This window comes from Nothobranchius furzeri, chromosome 3 (assembly GCF_043380555.1).
Source record: "Nothobranchius furzeri strain GRZ-AD chromosome 3, NfurGRZ-RIMD1, whole genome shotgun sequence".
Lineage (NCBI taxonomy): Eukaryota > Metazoa > Chordata > Actinopteri > Cyprinodontiformes > Nothobranchiidae > Nothobranchius > Nothobranchius furzeri.
The window spans coordinates 77,008,479-77,015,978 of record NC_091743.1 but is presented as its reverse complement, the minus strand read 5'-3'; positions in this window follow the sequence as shown (position 1 = coordinate 77,015,978).

Here is a 7,500-nt window from a genome sequence, read left to right as displayed (position 1 = left end):
GCTGGATGGATGGATGGATGGTTGGTTGGTTGGTTGGTTGGTTGGATGGATGGATTCCTTAGGCCTAGCCGATCGATTTGATGCCTCACATGCGTGGGTGTGTTATTCCATTTAGCCGGAAGATGATTGACCTCTCTCAACCAATCAGGAATTGGGAGGGAGCGGGGCACTTTCCCATCTTCTGACGGTCAATCAAATTGAACATGTTTCTAGTTTGAAGTACAAATGGTTCAAAAAGATCAAAAACAGGAGTCTGTTATTGGCTAAACATTCAGCTTTTTAATATTCATTCCTATGAGACTTGATTAAAGTGATATGTAGCTTCTTGTGTTGCCATGGTAACAGATAACGCATTTAAAATTGAATACAAGATTCCTGAGACCAAACTGGTCGATTTGATGTGTCATTTGTGTGGGTGCTGGATCCTGATTGGACAGAAAATGGTTGAACACTTTCAACCAATCAGAGAGCAGCACTGTTTTCCCGCCTTTTCCCCTTGGCTGTTGGAGGCCTGCAGCTGTACTCCTGTTAATGAGAGAAGCCTTAAAATCTGTCCTTCAGAAGTGAAATTGGACCTGTCAAACTTCTCATCACCATTCGAAAAGTACTGCACCGATTTGAAAAATTCAAAAAGCGTGAGTGGCAGAAGACTTTGATGATCATCTGTGCCGATTTGTATGTGCCTACCATGAATTATCTAGAAGCTATGACGAGAAACTTTTAGCTGTGTGAAGCCGATCTCAGGAGAAAATCTCTCTTCCTTTAACATGGGTTTCAATGAGACAGAATCTGGGTCTCTCCTCCTTCTGAGGCTTGTAGCTAAAGAACGGTAACACCTACAGAGAAAATGAAACCCATTCTGAAAAGCTGACAAAAATTCCTACTTTTTGAGTTATAATTTGTTTTGGTAGTCCAAACGGTCTGGGGGTAGTAAAGAGTTGTTCACAGAAGATGTGAAGTTCAAAAGTTAGAGTGCGGAATCTTCAGTTTACAGTGGGGAGAGACATTTTTTTAAATTTGAATTTTCTCAAACAAGTTAACCGTACGACCACAATGTTTGGAGTACAGTCATGGATTATAGCTCAAAACGAAGGTATTTTTGTTAGCTGTAAGCCAGTGTGTGTTTCATTTCAATCGGACCTACGGTTCTCTTGCTACAATGCCAGAAATGGAGCAAGGGAGGGTCACTGCTCCTATCTTTCCCCATTATAACTTTTGTGAATTTTTCTGAAAATTTCAAGTCGTACCTCAACTTCTACCTGCGATTTTAGAAAAACCGTAAAAGATATCAAAAAGCCTCTTTAATATGTTAAACAGGAAAGTCTTGTGAGTTTGTTAAACTTTGAATGAAGTCTCTGACTTAAAAGGAACCCAGTAGAGTTTTAGGTCAAAAAGGTGATAGGAATTTGCTGAAAATTGACCAATCCCATTCATTTCAATGGGAATTTTTTTGCAGAAAAAGCTTAATAACTCGAAAAATTTTAAAGATATCAATGCCAAAAGTAATAGCCGGAAAGAGCTTAACGAGCTGAACGTTTTGGTATAAAATAGTTGAAATAGCTCAAAATTTGAAGGAGAAGAAGCGGTTCAAAAAGTGTACGGAAGCAGAATAAGAAGAAGAAGAAGAAGAAGAAGAAGAACTAGAAAAATTGCATTTATTGCACAAATGCTGTTTGAATGCTGGATAGCTGAAACTGTAAGCTGAAGCTGCTGAACAGCTGAGCTGAAGCTGCTGAACAGCTTAACTGAAGCTGAAACAAAGCAAAACTGTCAAAATGAGCTGAATGTCTTGAAAGATGTAGAAGCAAAAAGCACCAACAAGCAAATAAAGCACAAAAAGTAAGTGAAGAATAGAGAAAATAATGCTAAATAGCAAAAAAATATATATAAAAATAAAAATAAAAACCTTTAATCTGTGAACATTGTATAAAAATCTGGACAGCTTAAATATCTAAACACCTGTTATATCAGTTGGACAAGTTTAACTGTTTAATCTTTACATTTAGCTGAACTGTGAAATTAGCAGTATATGCTAAATTTGGTAACTGATTGCTGAAGTTGTTGAACAGCTGAAGTAAGCTGAAACTAAGCTAAACTGTTGAATGAGCTGAATGTAGTGAAAGATGTGAAAGCAAAAAGCACAAAGAAGCAAAAAAGCACAAAAAGTAGGTGAAGAATCAAGAAAACTAATCCTAAATAGCAGAAAACTCAAATCTGTGAACACTGTCTAAAAGAATTGGACAGGTAAAATGTCTAAACACCTGTTATTGTAGTAGGACTAGTTCAACAGTTTAATTTTTACATTTAGCTGAACTGTGAAATTAGCATCAAATGCTGAATTCAGAAACTATTTGCTGAAGCTGAAACTAAGCAAAACTGTTAAAATGAGCTGAATGTTTTGAAAGATTTAGAAGCAAAAAGCACCAAAATGTAAATAAAGCACAAAAAGTGAAGACCGGACAAATCAATCCTAAACAGCAGAAAACTGAAATCTGAACATTATTTGAAAATCTGGACAGCAAAAAGGTCTAAACACTTGTTGTTTGAGTAGGACTAGTTTAACAGTTTAATTTTTAGTTGAACTGTGAAATGAGTAGCATAAGCCGAATTCAGAAACGGATTGCTGAAGTTGTTGAATAGCTGAAGTAAGCTGAAACTAAGCTAAACTGTTAAATGAGCTGAATGTAGTGAAAGATGTGAAAGCAAAAAGCACAAAGAAGCAAAAAAGCACAAAAAGTAAGTGAAGAATCAAGAAAACTAATCCTAAATAGCAGAAAACTCAAATCTGTGAACACTGTCTAAAAAAATTGGACAGGTAAAATGTCTAAACACCTGTTATTTTAGTAGGACTAGTTCAACAGTTTAATTTTTACATTTAGCTGAACTGTGAAATTAGCATCATATGCTGAATTCAGAAACTAATTGCTGAAGCTGAAACTAAGCAAAACTGTTAAAATGAGCTGAATGTTTTGAAAGATTTAGAAGCAAAAAGCACCAAAATGTAAATAAAGCACAAAAAGTGAAGACCGGACAAATCAATCCTAAACAGCAGAAAACTGAAATCTGAACATTATTTAAAAATCTGGAAGCAAAAAGGTGTAAACACTTGTTGTTTGAGTAGGACTAGTTTAACAGTTTAAATTTTTGTTGAACTGTGAAATGAGTAGCATAAGCCGAATTCAGAAACGGATTGCTGAAGTTGTTGAATAGCTGAAGTAAGCTGAAACTAAGCTAAACTGTTAAATGAGCTGAACGTAGTGAAAGATGTGAAAGCAAAAAGCACAAAGAAGCAAAAAAAAAAAGCACAAAAAGTAAGTGAAGAATCAAAAAAACTAAATAGAAATAGCAGAAAACTCAAATCTGTGAACACTGTCTAAAAGAATTGGACAGGTAAAATGTCTAAACACCTGTTATTTCAGTAGGACTAGTTTAACAGTTTAATTTTTACATTTAGCTGAACTGTGAAATAAGCATCATATGCTGAATTCAGAAACTAATTGCTGAAGCTGAAACTAAGCAAAACTGTTCAAATGAGCTGAATAGCGTTAAAATGTCAGCTATGCTGCTACTTTAGTTTTAAGTGTATGGGGTTGGTTGGTTGGTTGGTTGGTTGGTTGGTTGGATGGATGGATGGTTGGTTGGATGGATGAATGGATGGATGGATGGATGGTTGGTCTGTTGGTCGGTTGGATGGATGGTTGGTTGGGTGGTTGGTTGGGATGGATGGATGGATGGTTGGTCTGTTGGTCTGTTGGATGGATGGATGGATGGTTGGATGGATGGTTGGATGGTTGGTTGGTTGGTTGGTTGGTTGGTTGGTTGGTTGGTTGGTTGGATGGATGGATGGATGGATGGATGGATGGTTGGTTGGTTGGTTGGTTGGTTGGATGGATGGATTCCTTAGGCCTAGCCGATCGATTTGATGCCTCACATGCGTGGGTGTGTAATTCCATTTAGCCGGAAGATGATTGACCTCTCTCAACCAATCAGGGAGCTGGGAGGGAGCGGGGCACTTTCCCACCTTCTGACGGTCAATCAAATTGAACATGTTTCTAGTTTGAAGTACAAATGGTTAAAAAAAATCAAAAACAGGAGTCTGTTATTGGCTAAACATTCAGCTTTTTAATATTCATTCCTATGAGACTTGATTAAAGTGATATGTAGCTTCTTGTGTTGCCATGGTAACAGATAACGCATTTAAAATTTAATACAAGATTCCTGAGACCAAACTGGTCGATTTGATGTGTCATTTGTGTGGGTGCTGGATCCCGATTGGACAGAAAATGGTTGAACACTCTCAACCAATCAGAGAGCAGCACTGTTTTCCCGCCTTTTCCCCCTGGCTGTTGGAGGCCTGCAGCTGTACTCCTGTTAATGAAAGAAGCCTTAAAATCTGTCCTTCAGAAGTGAAATTGGACCTGTCAAACTTCTCATCACCATTCGAAAAGTACTGCACCGATTTGAAAAATTCAAAAAGCGTGAGTGGCAGAAGACTTTGATGATCATCTGTGCCGATTTGTATGTGCCTACCATGAATTATCTAGAAGCTATGACGAGAAACTTTTAGCTGTGTGAAGCCGAACTGAGGAGAAAATCTCTCTTCCTTTAACATGGGTTTCAATGAGCGAGAATCTGGCTCTCTCCTCCTTCTGAGGCTTGTAGGGAAAGAACGGTAACACTTACAGATAAAATGAAACCCATTCTGAAAAGCTGACAAAAATTCCTACTTTTTGAGTTATAATTTGCTTTGGTAGTCCAAACGGTCTGGGGGTAGTAAAGAGTTGTTCACAGAAGATGTGAAGTTCAAAAGTTAGAGTGCGGAATCTTCAGCTCAGAGTGGGGAGAGACATTTTTTTAAATTTCAATTTTCTCAAACAAATGAATCGTACGACCACAATGTTTGTAGTACAGTCATGAATTATAGCTCAAAACGAAGGTATTTTTGTTAGCTGTAAGCCAGTGTGTGTCTCATTTCAATCGGACCTACGGTTCTCTTGCTACAATGCCAGAAATGGAGCAAGGGAGGGTCACTGCTCCTATCTTTCCCCATTATAACTTTTGTGATTTTTTCTGAAAATTTCAAGTCGTACCTCAACTTCTACCTGCGATTTTAGAAAAACCGTAAAAGATATCAAAAAGCCTCTTTAATATGTTAAACAGGAAAGTCTTGTGAGTTTGTTAAACTTTGAATGAAGTCTCTGAGTTAAAAGGAACCCAGTAGAGTTTTAGGTCAAAAAAGTGATAGGAATTTGCTGAAAATTGACCAATCCCATTCATTTCAATGGGAAAATTTTTGCAGAAAAAGCTTAATAACTCGAAAAATTTTAAAGATATCAATGCCAAAAGTAATAGCCGGAAAGAGCTTAACGAGCTGAACGTTTTGGTATAAAATAGTTGAAATAGCTCAAAATTTGAAGGAGAAGAAGCGGTTCAAAAAGTGTACGGAAGCAGAATAAGAAGAACTAGAAAAATTGCATTTATTGCACAAATGCTGTTTGAATGCTGGATAGCTGAAACTGTAAGCTGAAGCTGCTGAACAGCTGAACTGAAGCTGCTAAACAGCTTAACTGAAGCTGAAACAAAGCAAAACTGTCCAAATGAGCTGAATGTCTTGAAAGATGTAGAAGCAAAAAGCACCAACAAGCAAATAAAGCACAAAAAGTAAGTGAAGAATAGAGAAAAATAATGCTAAATAGCAAAAAAAAAAAAAAAAAAAAAAAAAAAAACTTTAATCTGTGAACATTGTATAAAAATCTGGACAGCTTAAATGTCTAAACACCTGTTATATCAGTTGGACAAGTTTAACAGTTTAATCTTTACATTTAGCTGAACTGTGAAATTAGCAGTATATGCTAAATTTGCTAACTGATTGCTGAAGTTGTTGAATAGCTGAAGTAAGCTGAAACTAAGCTAAACTGTTAAATGAGCTGAATGTAGTGAAAGATGTGAAAGCAAAAAGCACAAAGAAGCAAAAAAGCACAAAAAGTAAGTGAAGAATCAAGAAAACTAATCCTAAATAGCAGAAAACTCAAATCTGTGAACACTGTTTAAACAAATTGGACAGCTAAAATGTGTAAACACCTGTTATTTCAGTAGGACTAGTTTAACAGTTTAATTTTTACATTTAGCTGAACTGTGAAATTAGCAGTATATGCTAAATTTGGTAACTGATTGCTGAAGTTGTTGAATAGCTGAAGTAAGCTGAAACTAAGCTAAACTGTTAAATGAGCTGAATGTAGTGAAAGATGTGAAAGCAAAAAGCACAAAGAAGCAAAAAAGCACAAAAAGTAAGTGAAGAATCAAGAAAACTAATTCTAAATAGCAGAAAACTCAAATCTGTGAACACTGTCTAAAAAAATTGGACAGGTAAAATGTCTAAACACCTGTTATTTTAGTAGGACTAGTTCAACAGTTTAATTTTTACATTTAGCTGAACTGTGAAATTAGCATCAAATGCTGAATTCAGAAACTAATTGCTGAAGCTGAAACTAAGCAAAACTGTTAAAATGAGCTGAATGTTTTGAAAGATTTAGAAGCAAAAAGCACCAAAATGTAAATAAAGCACAAAAAGTGAAGACCGGACAAATCAATCCTAAACAGCAGAAAACTGAAATCTGAACATTATTTAAAAATCTGGACAGCAAAAAGGTGTAAACACTTGTTGTTTGAGTAGGACTAGTTTAACAGTTTAATTTTTAGTTGAACTGTGAAATGAGTAGCATAAGCCGAATTCAGAAACGGATTGCTGAAGTTGTTGAATAGCTGAAGTAAGCTGAAACTAAGCTAAACTGTTAAATGAGCTGAACGTAGTGAAAGATGTGAAAGCAAAAAGCACCAAGAAGCAAAAAAAGCACAAAAAGTAATTGAAGAATCAAAAAAACTAATCCTAAATAGCAGAAAAGTCAAATCTGTGAACACTGTTTAAAAAAATTGGACAGCTAAAATGTGTAAACACCTGTTATTTCAGTAGGACTAGTTTAACAGTTTAATTTTTACATTTAGCTGAACTGTGAAATTAATATCATATGCTGAACTCAGAAACTAATTGCTGAAGCTGAAACTAAGCTAAACTGTTAAAATGAGCTGAATGTTTTGAAAGATTTAGAAGCAAAAAGCACCAAAATGTAAATAAAGCACAAAAAGTGAAGAACGGACAAAACAATCCTAAACCTCAGAAAACTAAAATCTGAACATTTTTAAAAATCTGGACAGCAAAAAGGTCTAAACACTTGTTGTTTGAGTAGGACTAGTTTAACAGTTTAATTTTTATATTTAGTTGAACTGTTAAATGAGTAGCATAAGCCGAATTCAGAAACGAATTGCTGAAGTTGTTGAATAGCTGAAGTAAGCTGAAACTAAGCTAAACTGTCAAAATGAGCTGAATGTAGTGAAAGATGTGAAAGCAAAAAGCACAAAGAAGCAAAAAAAGCACAAAAAGTAAGTGAAGAATCAAGAAAACTAATCCTAAATAGCAGAAAACTCAAATCTGTGAACACTGTT